Source organism: Macrobrachium nipponense, chromosome 34, assembly GCF_015104395.2.
Source record: "Macrobrachium nipponense isolate FS-2020 chromosome 34, ASM1510439v2, whole genome shotgun sequence".
In the NCBI taxonomy this organism is placed as follows: domain Eukaryota; kingdom Metazoa; phylum Arthropoda; class Malacostraca; order Decapoda; family Palaemonidae; genus Macrobrachium; species Macrobrachium nipponense.
Window position 1 is genome coordinate 6,055,918 of NC_061095.1, and position 22,005 is coordinate 6,077,922.

At 35.7% G+C, this 22,005-nt stretch overlaps 1 protein-coding gene across 5 annotated transcripts in view; it reads right to left on the reverse strand.

Moving 5' to 3' along the window:
* LOC135207868 (uncharacterized) overlaps nt 1-22,005 on the reverse strand; it is a 413,859-nt gene that overhangs the window by 349,222 nt on the left and 42,632 nt on the right. The gene's annotated exons all lie outside the window — the stretch shown is intronic.

Genomic DNA, 22,005 nt, shown 5'->3' on the forward strand with positions numbered 1-22,005 from the left:
AACGATATCAAGATTTATAAAAACTTCATCTAAAAGGTGACAATTTTCTGTGTATAATTTTGACCAAGGATGGGAAGGATTGGATCTTGAAAGGTATTCCGCGGAGGAGACTATCAACAAAAATTGCACTTCGGCCGAGTTTTCTGTACAGCGTATAATGCTGTAGGAAACTCTCTGCCGCCGCCCATGAAACTTTCAGTCACGGTCCGGTGATGGCCTATGCTGTTGGCACCTATAGCTGTGCCTGACGCACGATCATAGCTAACTTAAACCTTAAATAAAATAAACAGTACTGAGGCTAGAGGGCTGCAATCTGGTATGTATGACGACTGGGTGGTGGATGATCAACATACAAATTTGCAACCCTCTAGCTTCAGTTGTTTTCAAGATCTGAGGAAGGATAGAAAAAGTGCGGACGGACGGACAAAGCATCTCAATAGCTTTCTTTTGTGGAAAACTACAAATGACACTTCGAAAACCTGCTCTGCAAGGACGACACCAAAGGTAAAACAATGGCTCTCCGGACATGTATCTGGACCAACTTCGTTCCTAGATACTATAAAAACCGGTCTCCTACAGGCTTTTCAGATTTCTTTGTCAAGTTTTCCTTTATTATATAGGAAAACTTAATTTATATAGGCAGACGCTTTGAAGGAATATCTAATCAAATGTATATTTACATACAAATGTCTGATAATTCCAGAACAGTGCCATCGACGCATAAAGAAAATGTGTTGGTAAACATATCTTACATAACAGACCTCTTAAAAAGAAGCATGAATACCTAGTGGCACTCCAACAAGCAGTTTACAGCAGCAGTAACAAACTCTCTAAGAGCTGAATGCCATCGTTGTGGCAGAATTCCGAAAACGGAAATGGGTTCTTTCAAAGCATGAACTACGGTCAATGCCAAGGTTCGGGGTTAGGAGGAGCAGGAGGAGGAGGATAAGAAGGGAGGAGGAAGAGGAGAGAGCAGAGGGCATACACGTGACCATGTCGCACTCGAGTGACTTAGATATTATCCTTCTTCGGCCCCGATAACCTTATCAGAGCCAACTGAAGAGCTTGCCTGCGCGGCCATGTGTCGCCGTCTGATTCTTTCCGTATTTGCATATCGGACTGATTGGTGGAATATTCCGCCGGTTCATTAATAAAGTAGGACGATTCTGGACGAACAGCAGGCCACGAGAGTAAAGTTTTCCATTTTTCCTCTCGCGTCTGTCTACAACGCCATTTAGATAATACACGTAGCGACAGATTTAGATGTGAAAGGAACCTTTGTTTTAGCAATAATTATCGTTTTTACGTCTTCCTCGTCTCCAGCGGTGCGTTTTTTGCTTCATTTTTGTCCTTGTATTGCCACCTGCCCTTTCTTCGACATTCCTCCTCTTGTTCTGAGGACAAGAGATAAAAAAAAGCGTACCCAGTGATGATGCAAAAGACAATGATGTGAATCTAGATAAAATACTTCAATTAAACAGCGTTGACGCTACGCTGAAACGGTGAAAGGTGACTTTCAAGGCTAAACTTGACTTCATGAAAAAGTAATATAAACCCCTAAATCCCATTCAGCAGAAACATCAAATTGTTAATCACTTACATTCTTCCATTACGAGAAGTGACAAAAATTATTGTTTAAAATATGACATACCGTAATAAAGTTTTCTACTGACCTAGTCTGTCAGAACAAAGCTTCATATTAAAACATCATCTTAAAGTTTCATTCGAGAAACGAAAGGAAAGAATAATCGATTAAATTCTCAGAAAAACCATTTTTCGTTTATTCTGAAGTTCAAGCGAAGATACATTACTAACCTAATGCTATTCTCCTTGCATCATTTTAATACATTTTTGTCTTTTTGTTAATTTATTATTTTTTTAATAAGTGACGTCTCTTCTTTTGGTATTTCCCTTTACCTCGTCTTACTTCTTCCTAATGTACACCATATTCTTTGGAAGCTTGAATTACAAGTTAATGTAATAATAATAATCAAAGTTCCCCATGTACTTTTTATAACGCATAAAAGTTTGGGACACGTTCCTCCTCTAACTGCTGAGTCAAGTATGGTCTCTGGTGCGGAGAACTTTAAGGCATCGTCTGACTCATAAACTTACGCAGAAGCCTTGGCAGCATAGCGTTGAAAACTCTTGCAAACCTCCCGCACCCTCTCCCTGTATACCACCACCAAAACACTACATTACACAAACTATACAGCATTTGTCTATCTTCCGCATAATCTCCCAATACCTTTTAATAATTATATTAATATATATATAAATATATATATATATATATATATACATATATATATATATATAATATATATACATATTACATATATATATATATATATACTATAATAATTTATCAGACCAACACGACACTGCCCAAGAAAACTCTAATGACAACCTATAAACTCTCTCTACCTCTCTCTCCTTCCAAACACCTTCTACTCTCTCACTATCTCCCTTTCCTGTTAAGATAGTTGCTTCAGTTACATTGCCCAACATTTTCGACATTTTATATTTCACCACCTCTCACACCTCATTCTATTAAGACTAAAATTGGACTTGAAGGACATAAGGAGTGTCTTTATTCATCCAAGCAACCTCAAAAACTATGGATTAGATACTAATATCCATCATTTTTGGCAATTTATATTTCACCCGTTTGCACACCCCCTTCCTATCACGGGCTGAACTTGGACTTCTAGGGCATCAGGAGTGTCACTATTCATCTCAGCAACCTCAAAAACTCTCGAGTTTTACATTTCAACCCTTTCATACCCCCTTTTCCAGTGTAGTCTTAACCCCCACACTATTCTTTCCCAGGTGGTAAGTCATATGTATACCAAGTTTGGTTGAAATGGCTGAATGCATTTTAAAGTGTATGTGGCACATACACACACATACATACAAACATACATACATCCATTTATATATATATATATATATATATATATATATTATATATATATATATACATATATAATATATATATATATATATATATATATATATATATGTATATATATATATATATATATATATATATATATATATATATATATATATATATATGTTATAAGCATGTGTGTACAATTTAAAGGGTGGTTCACCAAACGCAAGAGGCTTCTGCAGCTTTTCTGTCAACTATTCTTAACTACTTATGCTGACCTTGACGTAGTGCGACGTGTATACTTGGGACACTAACTATGGTATGAAAACCAATGCTCTTGAAAAGCATGATAATAACTGAAACGTACGAACTCAGATTTTCGACAGGGAGCGTTCAGTAACTGGTAAAGACAAACTAGGGAATTAATAAATGTAAACATTTTATAGGCATCTTGGCGTTTTCTCTTTGAAAAATCAAATATTTTGTAGGGAGAGTTGTTCCATTTGATGTTGAAAACTGTTTTGTCAACTGTTAACAAATTCCATTTGCGGCCTAACCAACGATTAAGAAATCAAACCATCACATCCATGATTGCATGAATCACTGAAAAACCCATTTTCATATTCGTCTGAACGACTTACCAACAAGAGGAATCTTCATGAAATGTGACTCTGATTCAAGATGAATTCATCTCATTCGTGACATCTCCAGCTAGCTAGCCTTCACCAAAGCTTATTTAGTCACGCCATTCAACTTGATACACATCGTAAGAAGTGACCACGTCTCCTTAACAGGTGCTTACATAAGAGCCCTCGATTCCTTGACACCTACAGAACTAAAATTGAGCTTCACTGGGTTCTTTCAGTAACAGTCTAACCATTACTCAAGTTCTATAAAAAAAAAATTCTAAATGTTACCTTTGGTAAATAATTAAGAGCGAATATTTTCTTAATATCTTACTGAGGGCTATTAAATGTTTTCCGACGGCACTTCCCATATTGTAAATCAAAAAGTCTGATGCAACAGAACCACTAGCGTTTTCCAGTGTTCACATTGCAATTCCTCTCTCTCTCTCTCTCTCTCTCTCTCTCTCTCTCAAACAACATATTACTCTAAATAACGTGTATTTTCTATTATTCGACAGTGAATAAAGGTATTTCGGTTGTATCAGGTCTAACTATTTCATTTTCTCAAATGGGATCGAATTAGATTATCTACAATGCATTTTACTTAAAATGGGAGGATTCTCTACTGCTTTTTTATTATCAATCTCTGACACAGAACTATAAGCCACCAAACACCACTTACATATGTAATTTTTCCTGGTACTTTTACATAGTAACAATTATAGCCCAGTTTGTATATAACTAATTCTCTCTCTCTCTCTCTCTCTCTCTCTCTCTCTCTCTCAATTTACGTAAGTGACCCTAACAAACTCGTATTTCTTACGTAAATCACAACGAATTCAATGCAGCATTTCTCTCGTGGCAGTCGGCACGATGTTTACAGGTTCTTAGTTTATCTTGAAAGCGTACTTAACGCCTAGGTAATTCAATAACGGTGGAAATACAATAACATTCTCGCATGGAAAACTTAAAATACTATGCATCAAGTCGAAGGAGAATGTCATTCATTCAATGGATCACACAGCACGTTGAGATTTCTAAGATTACATAAATAATGTTTATTTTCGTTGATCATTATTGAAAATATTTCGGCTGGCATAGGAATTTCATGTTACCATGTTCCAACGTCATTTTTAACCTTTAGAGACATGTGGGCCTTTCGTCCTAGGGTTGAATAAATAAAAAAAAAATGTCAGCTTTTTCAAGTTAACGGTATTAAGAAATCAGAAACAGACTTAATATTCAAATTTTTGTCATGAGGAGAAAAACTACATACAGAAAGTGAAACACAAACAATCTTTGGTAAGAATTTCGAAAAACAATTGTTATGAATAATCAGATAAACCTTAGCATTAAATAAAAGAATCATGTCACAATATTCATTTCGGAACGTCAAGGTTATAAGAGTCAATGACCTAAGCATAGATTGTATGACGCATTTAAAAAGAACAAAAAAAAAAGAAAAAAAAGAGAGAAAAAAACGCGTTTGTTCAGGAATTTTGGCAAAGAAATAATAACCAAAGGACATTGATTTTATGTTGTAGCTCCAAATATTGTACACAATGAGTACCGAGACTATTTAACAAAAACAAAAACAATAACATGATTTCTTGTTTCTGCAGGGTATCACAGGTATGTCACTATCATATATATATATATATATATTTATATATATATATATATATTGATCTTCAACGCGAGCATACACAGCAAAGGCAAGTAAAGAAAAAACACAAACAAAAGTTAAGGTATAAAACCATAGACATCTTGAATAGCGCCAGACCTGTGTCTAACGATTCCATTAGACTAGCGAGCTGCAGTACCTATGTCACAATTCTTTGGAAATTGTGAGGTTATACCTTCACAAACCATCTTGTAACCTCTGCCTTTTTCCTCTTTTCCTAAATTTCTTTGCATTTTATATTTATGATATATATATATATTATATATATATATATATATATATATATATATATATATATATATATAATATATATATATCTAACAATATATATGTGTGTGTTTAATACTATCTGTTACATCATTCTTTCACTTAGGTACACAAGTAGGATGGAGACATATGTTCTTACCTACACATTTTCATTTACAGTTTATTCTCAAGTCATGGTTTCCTTACCCGTTGTGAAATAAAGTAATCATATCCATCCTTCAACTACTTTTATCAGAAGTAAAAACTTCACTATACAGTCTTTCATAAAGTGACTCAGACTGTCAATAGCTCCATAAAAGTACAAAATAACTTAACACTGACAACAACTGAAGGAGGGAGTTTCATCAAAAATGACTTTACAGTGGGTCACCGAAAGTGCGAAATTCCCACGGAGGTTTTCCGTCTCGGTTATCTGGCATCTGAGACCCCGCCCTCCTCGTCTCTCGTTGTGTAAACAGCTCGTGTGCCAAGTTCTATTTTGGAAATGTTTGCACTGATAATCTTCCGCTTTACAGTGCCGATATGTACAAACAAAACAAATGTCTAACAAAACGGAGGTGTCGTAAACGTATAGGCGTGTTTGTTTATGGGTATTAACTCAGTACCTGTGCACGTGTTTGTGCAAGCATACAAAACAACACGCACGTGGCCAAATACGCATGCGCGCGCGCGCACACACACACACAGGTTTGTTGGGAAAGGGATGATATCCAAATAAAAAAAAAAACCATTGAAATGCGAATCTATTGACGTACATTCAAAGAAATGTCGAATACTGAACAGAAACAAGGTAAATTACTGATTTTATCTAACTGCACGTGCATTTTACTCCAAAAAATCTCTGCAAAGATAATAAATGCTCAATATCCTATTAGTTTAATACCTCCCCCTTTTTTTTGGCTTCGTCCACTTTATTTTCTTTTATAAGCCTTTTTACAGGAATGAAACTCCGATTAATATTGAAAATACTTTGTTTTACAGTAATTATCGATTGTTTAACTCGTCTTGTTTTTCGTACTTGGGAAAATCAACAACTTCAACGAATGTTTATTTCCCTCAAAAAAAAAAAAAAAAAAAAAAAAAAAAAAAAAAAAAAAAAAGTTTGGTATTCCTTTCCTCCTTCTGTTGTTCCTGATCTGCAGCTTTCCAGTTGCAAGAGGCAGGTCTAATGCTCACTCCCTTGTTAAAACTCTCTTCATTTGAACTTGAAAAATTATGTACCCGGGTACCATTCTTGTATCGCATAGTCGTACCGAGAAAATATCAGAATGATAGATTCTCAAAACAATATTACTTAAAATACTTCTCTCTGAAACAGGGTCACCATATCAATCACATCTTGTCAGGATACTCCTCTGGAAGCCTAACCACTATTTCCACTATAGAACAGACAACCTACTACGGAACTTCAACAGATGAAAAACACCATCACCTGTATTTATAAGGAAAAAGAAATATCCATAACCCTACTTACTCACCGAAAAATAATAAAGAAAATATATAGTCAAAAAACAATCTGGCAAGAATTCACGATGGAGCATTCATGCAGAGGCGATACTAAACACATGTTAAAATAAAACTCAATTTTTTTTACATGATTTTATTTTACATGGCGAAGATGTAAAAATATATAAGGCAAGAAATTTTTCACTGGAACTTTTATATATATATAAATATATATATATATATATAATATATATATGATATGTTAATATATATATATATATATATATATATATATTATATATATATATATATATATTAATGCTAGGGGCAAGCAAGGTGAGTACTTCACAGCGGCTGCTACCATCTTTAAGGAAAAGAACTTTGAATAATCTTTTTTTTTTTTTTGCCAACTTTTGATCATGTGACTTACCGTGGTAAACAGAACTTCAGGTAGGCTTTAAACAAACAGGTTACGTTATAAGCCTTTACTTGTACAGTAACCTATGCACCAACCGCAAAGAGCAATTGTAGATGACCTTAGAATCTCACGCAAATTCTGCCTTAAATTTGTGTAGTTGCCAAACGACTGACGGACCTGCAACTACACACGATTGCTCTTTCAATAACATAAAATGTAGACAAAATGGAAACGAAAAAACTAGACGTACGGTGCGTATCTATTTTATTCTTGTATTTTATCTCATTTAGGATTATTTCACCCGCAAGCTACATGCCATCCCCTAGTTACACCCCTTCTTTGCCCCTTCACCCGTTGCTTGTTTGTCTATGGTGCCCAGACCAAGTTCAATGCCCTCACTTGAATAACAGCGGTCTTATTTTCACTGACGAAATTATTGCTTAGGTTCTCACATCCTAGTCTTGCAAAAGCACATCTAAGAGGAACATAGCTATTACACATAACCTGGACTGTGCTTCATTCATAATTAACTCCAACCTTTGCTTGTTACTCAGAATATGAAATTGAGACCAAAGGCCAAGCACTGGGACCCATGAGGTCACTCAGCACAGACAGGGAAACGGTGAAAAGGTTTGAAAGGTGTAACAGAAGGAAAACCTCGCAGCTGCACTATGAAACAATTGTTAGCAGAGGGTGGAAAGCGTGATGGAGGAAAGGGAATACGAACGGAGGTACAGGAAAAGGAATAAAAGGAGTTGCAGCTAGGGGCCGAAGGGACACTGCAAAGAACCTCAAGTAATGCCTGCAGTGCACCGCGAGAGGTGCACTGATGGTATTGACACCCTGCCTCCACCCAGGCGGGTATTTTTTAGATAATATTACCTAAGGTACTGCGCTCAAGGATCTTGACTGTGGGCCAAAGTCGACTTACACCCTCGCTGTACACGATAATTTACACAAGAGGTACTGTAAGTTAGCTACCTCGTGGTTATTGAGTCGGATGCAACATATCATTTATTTACATAAAAGAGACGTCTGCTTTTCCATGTATTTCCTGAATCACTCAAGATTTCTTTTAAGGGATGGTTAATCATCACTGAGGACGCATACCCACCCACGGTAAACCCACTATCACTCGGATCCGCTTCTTGTCGAATCAAGCGCTTTTCACTCAAAGTCTAATAGACTTTGTTTTCACTGTGAAATGAAAATAAAACTGCACTTAAGTGACAAGGGAGGATAAGAATCACGAGGAATTAAAAGGATAAATCAGCTCCAGTATCTCAATATCATCTTAAGGGAAGAATAAAAAACAAAAATTTCCATTTCCTATACAGAAATTAATACGCAGCTTCAAATTTCACTTGAATAAAATAAGAGGAAGTTAGAATATAACATAAATCTACAGTAGCTTATAAGTAATTTTGTAAATATGTGAGTGGTACCAGATCCGGGGGGAAACTCCTTGGGACGCCGTGTTTAGTACTGGCCCTTTTCTATAATTGTGATCTGCAAAGTATACATTAATAAACCATATCTTCGCGCTAGTTTAATTAGCTTGAGTTTAACCTGGACTTTGACAAAGGTGGATACATACCGGGTTGAATTACATATATTATTTTGGTTTATTATATATATATATATAAATATATATATATATATATATATATATATATATATATATATATATATATATTTTATATTTATATATAATTCAAATGTGCTCAAATGAAGACCTATAATAGTGAATAAGATTGGAGTACAAAGAGGTACCGAATGGGAAGGTCCTCCATATTCAGGAAACGAGTCTGATTTTGAATAGAGAAAAAAACTGCGCAGTGCAAAGGGTCTCCATTCACCGATGAGGAGACCTTGCATAAGGGCATGAAGCACCTCATGTTATGGAAGTTTCTGCATCGTGGAACTTCATCGTCATTTCTGCAGTGAAGCTAAGAATAGGTCAGTGTCGACCTTTTTTTTTCTTTTCCCTGAAACCTATTCCTATATTTCAAAAAAAAAAAATAGGTTCTTAAGATATTCCCCGAAAAATGAACTCTTAATCTTTCATGTATTCAGGTTCACTGTAATAGAACATATTGTTCATTCCCACCACCACAAGATGTAAATTAAAAAAAAAAAAAAACGGAATCAAGTCAAATTTTGCTTATGAAAGAAACTTCGCTCAATTCCTCGAGGGAGAACGCATAGCATACCATCCAAAGTGACGTCAGATCAAGACAAACAAAAAAGCAACAAAAATGGCTTTCTCATGCATTTGAAAAATTAACTCTACAAGGTCAAGTTTTTGAAAGGATGGGCATCATAAGGGTTATTCACAAGCTAACACGTGATACTCGGAGCTCACTGTCAGTGACTGCCAGTACAGTAAGAACAATTTCTAGGAAACTTGTCTATGATAATCAAAAACTTCTGCGGCCTGTGGAAGCATTCAATGTGTAACTGCTTTTTAATCTGGAGCAAAATGTCAATAGTCTAAGAGAACAATGAAATAAAGCTGGTAGATTCAGACTCCATCATATGAAAAGAAAAAAAATATGGAACTGCTTTTTTTAATCTGGAGCAAAAAGTCAATAGTCTAAAAGAACAATGAAGTAAAGCTGGCAGATTTAGACTCCATTATGTATATAGGCGCGCTATATATATATATATATATATATATATATCATATATATATATATATATATATATTTATATATATATACATATATAAACTTACCGAACTCAGATGTGCGATCGTTTGTGCTATATCTTCTAAGACAAAATATCTGAAAATAAACAGCAAAGCTTCGCACTGATTTTACTGACTTGCTTTTCCTTCCTTTTTCCCTAACATTAATAGATGTCATTTCTCCTTTAGCTTCAGCCTTCACCAATTTTTAGCTTTCAAGACAATAGGCACAAATTCCTTAAAGTCATTCCAGCGTGTCTTGAAAGAACACTTCATGCGGTACACTGTAGGCATTACTTATGGTTATCTGTAACGTTCCTTCGGCCCCTGGCTGCGACATCTTTTATTACTTTCACTGTACCTCCGTTCATATCTTTCTTCCATCTGACTTTTCACCCTCTTATGACAATTGGTTCAAAGTGCAACTGCGAGGTTTTCCTCGTTACACCTTTTAAAACATTTTCGCTCTTAATTTCCCCTTTCAGTGCTGAATGACCTCATAAGTCCCATTACTTGGCCTTTTGGCCAAACACTTATATTCCATCTTATTGGTTTCATAACAACGAGTAAATTGAGCGGTTATTGTTAAGGAATTAGTAAGGATAAGCAGACATCACAGAAAGAATAATTTTCTAAGCACTGTCATCAAATGTCCAAACTTGAAGGTCAAGGCCACTATATATATATATATACATATACCCGAGCATATTCGACCGTATGGCACTGGTTTAAATTGAAATAAAACAAGCGGCACCCCCTTACCTTTAGTTGCTGGTTATCTCTGCAATGGAATCAAACTATATAAGCTGGGCTAATGAATCCTCGTAGATACAAGCATATACTTTTTATTTCCCAAACTAGCTGAACATGATATGGAACAAAGTGATTAAATGCCATAACATAAAGAACTAAGTCTGACCCACAAAAGACTGTAAACTGTCATTCTACTCTCCTGAATTAGATTTAGTAATCACCCCCAAAACTCACATTCTATTAGTTTACACATTTAAATAGTCAAGTCTTTTAGAGAATCCCATTCTCTTGTATAATGCCATGAACCCATCTGAAATAAAGAGACAAACCTATTATATTCCCCAACACATAAATATACACACTACACTTCTCTCTTTTCAAAAGGCAACTTTTCCTAAGTCTTTTTAAAGGTACCGTACCTTTAACGATGGACTTGCCTGACCTCAAGACCTCCAAAGCCGTCCTGTGTCTTATCACTATCAAAAAGAGTGTCACCTTTTCTCTAAGGTCTCGAACGGTTGGGCCCATCCATTACACACAAACCCACTTACACATCCGGTCATGCCTTAAAATGGCATAGCAACCGAGAATCTCACCCAAGCTCTAAGGGTCATTAGCCTTATATTGCATGATCATCAATTCAGACAGTTCTTTCATTTCAGCACCCTTAAAGGAATCCAGTGTTTGTTGCTACTCGCTACGCCCTCTCGTCTCTAAGCGAAGAAAGCTCAGATCTAACAATTCACCGACATATTTGCTTTTTCTTTTAAGATATATATATATATATAAGCGAATACCACAGGAAAATAATAGTCAGAAATCCAAGCACTTTCGTCTTTACTCAGACATTGTCTAGACGATGTCTGAGTAAAGACAAAAGCGCTTGGATTTCTGACTATTATTTTCCTGTGGTATTCACTTATTTATGAAGTCACGTGCATCTACAGTGATTTTTTAAGCATATATATATATTATATATATATATATACATACATATAGTTTGTTTACCATCGATTGAGCCACTTCCCCTAGTTCGAACTATCTTAAACACACACACACACACATACACATACTAAAGGGGAAGTGGTTCAATAGACGTTAAAACAATATATATATATATATATAATATATATATATATATATATATATATATATAGATAATATATTCATATATATAGTATATTCAGTTTTATAATATTATACGATAAAGTTATATATACTATATATATGTAATTGTGTAAGACACTTTCATACTACTGCTTTGGCTTAGTCATGTAAGTTCATGAACCCAGGAACAAGCAAGGCCAATGAAGACGGAGAAAGAATATTGTATTCTAGCCGTTAACGACTCCTGATTTTTTCTATAGCGTTGCTTCAAAACACCAAACACAATGCCAAAGCATAAAGGCACATATTTCACACCCCTGAAGGATAGTGGAAGAAAAACAGGTTGAATAAGTTTCTTGGCATCCACTGTCTGTTTTTCCCTGCACTCGGGTGTTCTATTTACGTCTCTCTCTCTCTCTTTCTCTGTATATTATCTTGTTGCCCAGATTCTTTTATTCCTCAAGGAAAGCTCTAACTTTGTAGTTAGTGTACTACGACGTTTTTTGCTTTACGCATAATGTCAGGTTGGATATCCACGTATACGCAGTGTACGGTTGGAAGCGCCCCAAGAAAGATCCATTATACCAATAATTACGTATAATTTATCATATTTCAATATACAAGATGCACTATTGACCCCGCCGGTCGTTCTTAGGTAATAATTTTTTGGGGTAGTTTTTTTTATAAATTTGTTGTATGAGGAAATTCTTTATAATCGTTTAGTGTGATTTCTAAATCCGTTCACTTTTCAGCCTTTTAATAGTTCGTAATTCTCGTTGCTCCCGAAAACAGTACATGGTCACTATTTTCCATCTAAAAATTACATAACAACAGTAAACGTTTAATCAAACGCTTACTTTCCGATCAGTTCATCTATAGCAACTATTCTGGTTTCCAAAAGGATGGGTGATCGTAATATGTCGTACAAGATTTTTTTCCTCGGTTTTACCAACGGTAATACAACTGCTCACTTATATATTATATATATAGATATATATATATATATATATATATATATATATATATATATCTATATATATACACACGTGAGTGTGTGTGTGTGTGTGCAATCCACCGGATTCTGAAAATTTATTATTTCCGAGAAGGACCGACTGTGTTTTCACCACCAGGAACTCCCTCTGCTCTTTGTACGTCCAAGACTAAGATAGAACAAAATTTGTCAGAGTAATCCCAGTCCATAGTCGGGTGCAATTGGGTATTTGATGCTCATACGCTAACATAGACGGATTTCGGTGTATATACGAGGTATACTATGTATCTGGGTTTTTTGACATAGTACCAGAAGCTCCTATGGTCTGTGGTTAACATACATATATATATATATATATATATATATATATATATATATATATATATATTCCTTGGGCTGAGAAAAATTGTCTCAGGGGTTCCTCAAAGCGCTGAAGGCTGGGAACCACTGATCTAGCATATCCCATAAGATAGCCAAGAGTGAATGGACGAAACAGCTGTCAGCTTAAGGATAAAATTGTACAGCAGCAAAGCAGCTCTATATAGATTTTTGGCATAAAGCCAATCAATGTGGCAACTAATGCCATTCAGCGCTGAAGCGGAAATTAACAGTAAAAGGTTTGAAAGGTGTAACAGGGGGAAAACCTCTCAGTTGCACTATGAAACAATTGTTAGGAGAGGGTGGACAGTAAGATGAAAGAAAGAGAATATGAACGGAGGTACAGTAAAAAGAATGAAAGTAGCTGCAGATAGGGGCCGAAGGGACGCTGCAAAGAACCTTAGGGGGCAGCAAAATAGCAATTCTTGCTTGTCCATCCAAAACTTCAGCCTCAAGGATAAGTTGATGTACGAGTAGGAAAATGTGACCAGTTTAGTTTACAAATCTGGATTCACAGTAGCTTTGAAAGCCTCTCGATATGAATTATGTTGGACGCTGCTGGCTGGCATTGTTAACAGATCTGGGACTACCAGAGGAAGCATGCTAGCCTGTACATATTAACTGGGCTGGACATCAAGTGGGCACAAGACACGTGGACTCTCTGAAGATACTATGATTCTTCTTGACTCTAAAATCTGAATAATATTCATTTTTCTAAAGTATAAAATGTATTACATTTTCATTATGATTCATGTTTTTATTTTTTATTTTATTATTTGGATGTACGCACCTATGTACTGGAGTGTAGTTCCATAGCGTACGAGCACTATATTTAAATATTAATTTTTTATCAACCGACTATACTCCATTATTTCTAAGAGTACTTGAGCTCTAAGTAAAACAAAAATTGAATATTCACTTAGGAAACTGAGTTCGAAGGGAAGTGACAGTTTCTTGACATTAATTACATTCGTTTACAGGAGACCATCTTACAGATTTGATGACTATATTCACTTCGCTATGAATGTCACTATACTTCTCTAAACTGAATAGCCCTTCAGTTATTTCTAAAGTGTTCACTGCACTGAAAGAGAAACCTGAAACCTAAGGCACGTCATATTAATAAAGACGTTTGCAGGCGCTTTCAAGATTCGGGTTGTAGTCCAAGGACTTCATTGAATTTAGCGAAGTCACTCTACTTTCACTGTTCACTTAAGATCTTGATAGACTTTTTCACCATTGTGCAGCAGGTAGAGTGTAGTGTTTACCGGAGCCTCCAAAGCCCTTAAGAGTTAAAAGCCCTACCACGTAATCAAAAAGTATAACGAAACTTCCAAACAAACTTCTTCAGCGGAGTGGGAGTGACTAATGTCACGTTCAACTAAACGCGATGGTATATGCCATGTACCATTTTCCGTGGACCAAGACTGTACCCACGACCCCATGTACCCACACAGTATGCTCCACGTGCTTGATAAATTCTTTGGCCCATTCTTTATGCATCAGGTTCAGGACGAACAATGACTTCCATTTTCAAACCTTTATTCCTTATTTACACAATCCTGTGGTTAAGAAATACCGACTGGTCAGATTATTATTATTCAAAATGAGAGAACCTTCAGCGGAACAACCTTTAAACTCTTCAAAGATCATCAATTTAGCAAACATAATCTCAATGTGTATATATATGTGTGTGTGTGTGTGTGATACTGGCTTCTAGATGGCTTCAGATACATAAATAAATGCAAATGAATGCAGAAATTTCACATTTCGGAAAACTATCTTTCACTTCATCTGGGCTTAAAGATATAATATATAGGTTTTTGCCTGCTCTCCTCGAAAGTGTTTCAAATATGCATTAAACCAACTTTTTTTTCTCGTGATGCCTATCAGTAAACTGTGGTAACATGGCGTCCTCTCCTAGCCGCTTTTGGGTAATACCTGCATGGCGTTTGCTAAAAAGATCCCCTTGAAGTCATGCCTGTGTCCTTGTTAAGAAATTCTTTTAGTCTGTTATAACAAAGATGTTTTTATACTTTTTACCCTTGACGATGGTGATGCATTTAAAGAACTACTATAATATGTCGAAAATCAAACGTAACACCTTCAATTGACGTACGAACTTCTATTTCAGGATGTTTCACTATGCAGTTTAAATTTTCTGCATACAGAAATCCAACAGATGCTGAGTTATCTGTCTGTCTTTGATCCTATCCTAGCATCGAGATTAGCAGAAATATTATTGTAAATATGGCTGTCAGAGCTCTAAAAGTCTCTCACCCTGTACAGTACTTAAGAGTAAATGAAGAGACTGACCACTTTCGAAAAGAAACTTTTATTAAATCATGTTATCAATCTCATATTAGAGAGGGCGCTGTCTAAAGCAACAGGAAAGTTTTACAACTCAACAGATAAGTATCAGCCACAGCAATAAATGTATAACACTTCCTTATCAAGAAAAATTAAGTATAGCAGTTTGGTTCATTTACAAGTCATGCAGTCTTAAATTAGCTTTCGCATATGAAAATTCAGATATATCAATATCTAAAATAGGCAGAAAAAAACCCTGATCCGACCTCCAGCTTACTCGGGATGCAAGCAAGTTTTTTCCCCTCACGCATATGTTGTAAGCATTATATTCCTAACTAACGTAAATTAAAACAAGCTAAAATCTACGGTCAAATAGAGCCTTATTTCACGAGCGAAAATTAAAATAAATAGGCTATAATTTATTAGAAATAATTTTTCTGTACTGTTTAACATGCACAGTATTTATTTTTTACATTTCCATTCAGATAATTAAGTCATAAATATCCTATCCTAAAATTTCTGTACCTTCAACTCAATGCGAAACACCTTTTTCAGACCGTTTTAGGTTCTTCCAGACACCTTTCCTAACCCGCCCAACCCAACAACAACAAAAACAAAGTGGGAGTAAGGGATAACAACTGCCACAGAAACAACAGGAACCGATGGAGAAGGTCATTTAGCATATCCAAATAACATGATCCCCAGAAACGAAAAAAAAAAGAAAAAAAAAACAGCAATTCTGAGGACCTAAACGTCGTTTGGCCAAAGCAGACAAGAGGGGGATCAGCCAATACACTGCACGAATTTTCATCACGTTTATTTATCTTAAACTTTCTTACATTCATCATCAGCTGGATGAAGAAGACCGTGGGGCAAACGGTCGAAAACTCCCATTTCACTGCAGGCTTCTCTTCTCCAAATACACTACTTAATCATAAACAATTATTGTTGAAAATTTTTGCATAAACAAAATCGAAAAATTAACATGCCACACATTCCAACGGAGAAAGTTCGTAAGGTTGAGACCAAGACTAGAAACGAAATTAGGGAGGAAGTAACGACAGACTTTTCATGGTGGTTAAAAGGAGAGACAGCGAGACAGGAGTTACCTTCTGTAAGGTAATACGCGAGAGAACAAATACTTGAATGACTGAGATCTGGGAACAGTTATTTCATGTTCAGTAACCGACGAAAAACAAAGTTACTTCATGTATAAGATAAAATTACGAAACCTAACATACATATGTGTATATAGTTTTCCTATGGCGTCAAAGCAGAAGAGCACCTGATAAGCCCCCGCCATCTTTTGGGTCAAGCAGAGAGATATAAAATTTCGTTATTCTAAGGAATTATGAACCATATATTAGCTTGTTTGTTTGTATGGTGTTTTTAAGTTACATGGAACCAGTGGTTGTGCAGCAATGGGACCAACGGCTTTACGTGACTTCCGACCCACGTCGAGATTGAACTTCTATCACCAGAAATACACATCTCTAACACCTTCATGAATGCCCGAGAATCGAACTCGCGCCTACCATAGTGGCACGCCAACACCATACCGACCACGCCACCGAGGCGCTTATTATGAACCATATCACGAAATCTCAAGCAAGGACTATTCACGAACAGAAGATTAATTATACCGAGCCTCATGGAGCCTGCAGTGCGTGAAAGATATAAATTAACTGAAACTTACAAATAAGAAAGACCAGCACAAGTTGACACCTGAACAAAGGAGTTCTGATGTGGATTTGCTGCCTGCAGTTATGTGACCAGATGTCGTGGACTATTTGGTTATATGATGTAAGTCACTACATATTGAATCAGCTCAAGGCCTACAAGTCTCTGGGGGCATACAACTATTTTGTATCTGGATGGCTGAAGGATCTTAACGCATCGGAGCGACAGTTGATTGATGTAAACATTGAGATAACTGCCTTTGTTACACTTTGAGATGCGATTTAATATACTTCCATAGATCTAAGCGGTGAATGTGATTTTGGACACATGAAATATTGTAGTTCATGTGAACGTCGACATTGAAAAAATCGAACAGGCGAAATGTTGCACAAATGAGGGTTTTTGTGAGCAACACCAAAGAGATGCTTTTAAAGACTGATGTCATTTGATTTTCCAGTTTCCTCGGAACTAATTTCTTGTCCTTGTGTGCATGTTGTCAATTGCTTTAATCTTGATTTCCTTTCGTAAGTTGCCCGTTGGCACGAGTCCGCCCTTTAAATTAATGTATTTTGTTAAATTTACATAGACAAATTTCGTAATAAAATTGTAAATCCCAACCTGATCTTGCAGGACCTTCAGTCGTGGTGGGTGGGTGGGGGGTTGCGCGGGGGGGGGGGGGGGGGGATTTTCTGACAACGCTATAGCAATTTTTTTGCAGGTTTGATATTTAAGATCAACTGTAACAAATACGTAATTCACTATCCACTACTTCAAGAACACTTCCTAGCGGCTCTAAATCATCTACGATTTGACAGAGAACACAGGGTTACTCCCCGAGTAAGCGAAAATTATTTTAATTAGTAAAATATAAAATATTGTTCATTACCGTATGTGCCTGAAATAAGTGAAAAACAGACTTCTTTCACTATGTACCCATAATGAAAATTCGCCTATTATCATAAGTGCGTTAAATTAAAATTAGTTTAAAGACTATTAAAGGTTTTACTCTCAAAATGTGCAGTGACCTACAATGATCATCTCAATCGTGACATCAAAGGAAATTCTGCAAACTAGAACGGACAGATATTGGGGGAATTAGTCCTCGACACAATTGCACTCGACTGAGCCAGATGTGAAGATATGTGACACTTTCACTCAAATCCCTTTCACTCGAATAAATACACATACTCTAAAGATTATATTGAAATTACAATTAGATATTGATAACTTCGAGCTCTTCCATAGTGATTATGATAAAAGGTCCTCTAAATATGACGTGGAGATTTTTCATATCGTCAAGCAGTTAAACTGCAAAAAAAAAAAAAAAAATGATAATAAATAAAAATCGTACTGATGCGTATCACCAGACCGTCAAAAAGCAAAGGTAGATAACAGACCTTGATCATTTTCAATGCAGATAAATCAGCTCTGACGCTGGTATCTCCCTATATCCCACGTCCCTTGAAAGTGGGTGGCTCTGAAAGTCTTGACCAGTAGTTCTCAACCGTTTTTTTTTTTTTTTTTTTGGTTATGGCACCCTAACTAATGTAATCATTACTGTGGCATCCTTCCTTCAACATCCCAACATATATATATATATATATATATATATATATATATATATATATATATATATATATATATGTGTGTGTGTGTGTGTGTGTGTGTGTGTGTGTGTGTCTGTGTGTGTATTAGACACACTGATATTTATGCGAAGACTGCAAACTTTTTTTTTTTTTATTTCACTACTGAGATGATCTATCAAAGACACAATTCTTGACAATCTTGCGGCACCCCTATGCACTGTCTGTGGCACCCAGTTTGAGAATCAAGGGTCTTGACGGACATTGCAATAGACAATACCAACCTCAGCAGTGAACTACAGACTTAAGGGTGAATTCCCGCGTAGAAACACGTCCACATCCGACGGTCATGTACCTGCATAAAAGCCTAATCAGTAGCCACACCGAGTCATACCATTTGAACATGCACATGTTTTCCTCGTGAACACATTGTTATCTGCGACTTCCTCATTCTACCTCCCAGGTTTCGGGAAGCAATCTTTACTCGTTTTACAGTCCCAAGTGCGTGAGTGTGTATAATGTATATCGCTGATCCTTTCCACTCAGCGCGGGTGGCGCAGTATGGGTTCGCCTTCTTGTTCTAAGAAAGTCTCTTTTGGAATGAAGTTTCCGGCCCAAAAGCACTTTCCTGACTTTCAGGTGACGAGTTGGGTTTATTGGCGGGTGCAGAGCAGGATCGAAAAAAAGGACTTTTTAATTGAGAACCCACAATGCTTTACCACTAAGCAATGCCACACACACACACATACATACATACATTCATATATATATATATATATATATATATATATATATATATATATATATATATATATATATATATATATATATATATATATATATATATATATATATATATATATATATATATATATATATAGATCACGACTGGTAAAAATGTTCAGTTACAACAGAATTCCATCTAATAATAGTAGCCAATAAAAACGCCGAAATATAGAAAGTAAGTACTATATTTCAGAGGCTGCCGTCTCTCTCTTCAGGTAGGTAATGAGAAAAGTGACAGAAAAGGTGGTATATATTTATAACATGAGATCCATCCACAGGTAGCCGTTTTACCAAGTCACCCCCCACTGATTGTTCCTCTTTAATCTTCTTAAGCGTTGGTTGAAGGAAGATTTTATCTATGGTATCTGAATTCCAGGCGCCCTTTTTGAGATGTTCACTACCTGTCTTTGTATTATGGGCTCCTTTTATTATATAATATATATATATATATATATATATATATATATATATATATATATATATATATTGACGAACTATCACTAAAGCATGCGATATTTCATGTTGTCGAACAGCTGGAGGAAGGAAGTGTATGACAATATAATATAGATATATATATTATATATATATATACATCTATATACATATATAATATAATATGTATGTATGTGTATATAATATATATCATATAATTTAAATTATATATATATACACATATATATTATTTATTATGTATTTGTATTGTATTATATATATTATATAATATATATAGATATAATATATAAATATATATATATAAATATATATATATATATAGTGTTTGTGTGTATATATTCAAAAGCAAATGCTAATATGATGTATGAAGACAAACTTCGTTTCTTTTAATAAGCTGTAGGACTTGTTTCATTTGAAGAGACGTTCTCTACAAGAGACGGTTGGCTTTCTGCCTTGTTACCTAAGCCGTAACTGCTCACATCACATTCCACGACCACCGGCGCAAAGCAAACAGCGTGGAAGAGAAATCAAATTGCACACCCTTTTTTTCAGGACAGCGGATTATGTTGTTTTCGTTTCCTAGGAATGCTTGAAAAGGTCGCACTCGTGTTCCAGTGACTTTGAAATCTCAAGCAGGGTCCTTGGTTGAATTCCTGGGGGGTGCAGAACATCTCCACGAGCGTGAACCTGTTCGTGAAGTATTAAAACAAAGTGTTTTTATGATCTTCCTCTACCATCAGCAAATTAAATTTCAATAAGGCCCATTTGAGTAGAGAACAATAATTTTCCGTTTGATGATACTGGTGCGGAGTCTAAAATGTCCCGTCCTGATCATGAGAATATGAATTGGCCTACATTTCAAAACCTTTTCCTTCGCATCAGATACAGTAATTAAAAAGTTCATAGCATGTAACCACTACCATTAAAGAGCAGAGAGGTGTTTCCATTTAGTCAACGTCTTAATAATAACTTTTTCGAGCTATGTTATTTGAAACAGACAATGCAATGCATGCATTGATTATTACTAATGAAGCACTGAATAAAATTCTTTTATAAATTGATAGCTGTCATCTCCTGCATAATACAGTCACGTCTCAAACTTTGAAGAGAAAGACAGATATAACTAAACTGCAGTGCTTGATTATATTGCGGAGACCGAACTTAATAACTAAGTTTTCAAAAGCGAGGGATCGAGTATGGGCTTAATCACATTATATAAATCCGATTCTCTTAAAAGTTATCTTCTAATACTGACAAAAAAAAAAAAACTTTCAGACTATGCGTTAAATTTCAATTCTTAGCCATATTTATGACTTATGATTCTACAACTAACCCTCAAATAAGTGACACAAACAATTACTCTCCAATAGGTATGTGTATGTATATATTTACACACAAACACATATTTATATATATACATACTTTTTAAGTAAATAAAACAAACATAGAACTTATGCCAAAGGTCATTCAGCGCTGAAACGGGAATTTAGAGAAAAGGGTTTGAAAGGTGTAACAGGAGGAAAACTTCGCAGTTGCAGTGAGATGGTAGAAAGTAAGATGGAAGAAAGAGAATATGAACGCAGGTACAATTAAAGGACTGAAATGGGTTGCAGCTAGGGGGCAGAAGGGACGCTGCAAATAACCTTAGGTAACGCCTACAGTACTGACGGCACTACCCCCTAAGGAGATACATTTATAAGTAAAATAGTATATAGTTTTGGTTTCAGTTAAGCACCGTAAACAAATGACACTTCATGATCATCTATCATACGTGAATATTACCTAGGAATTGAAAGCACAATTACGGAAGAGTTATAAAGCCAACGTCGCTCTCTGACATGACAAAGGTCATATCGATAAAACTATATTTAAGACTATATATTCTTTCAATGATTTTGGCTGCTCCCAATTACGTAGTGCCTTGTCCTGACCAAT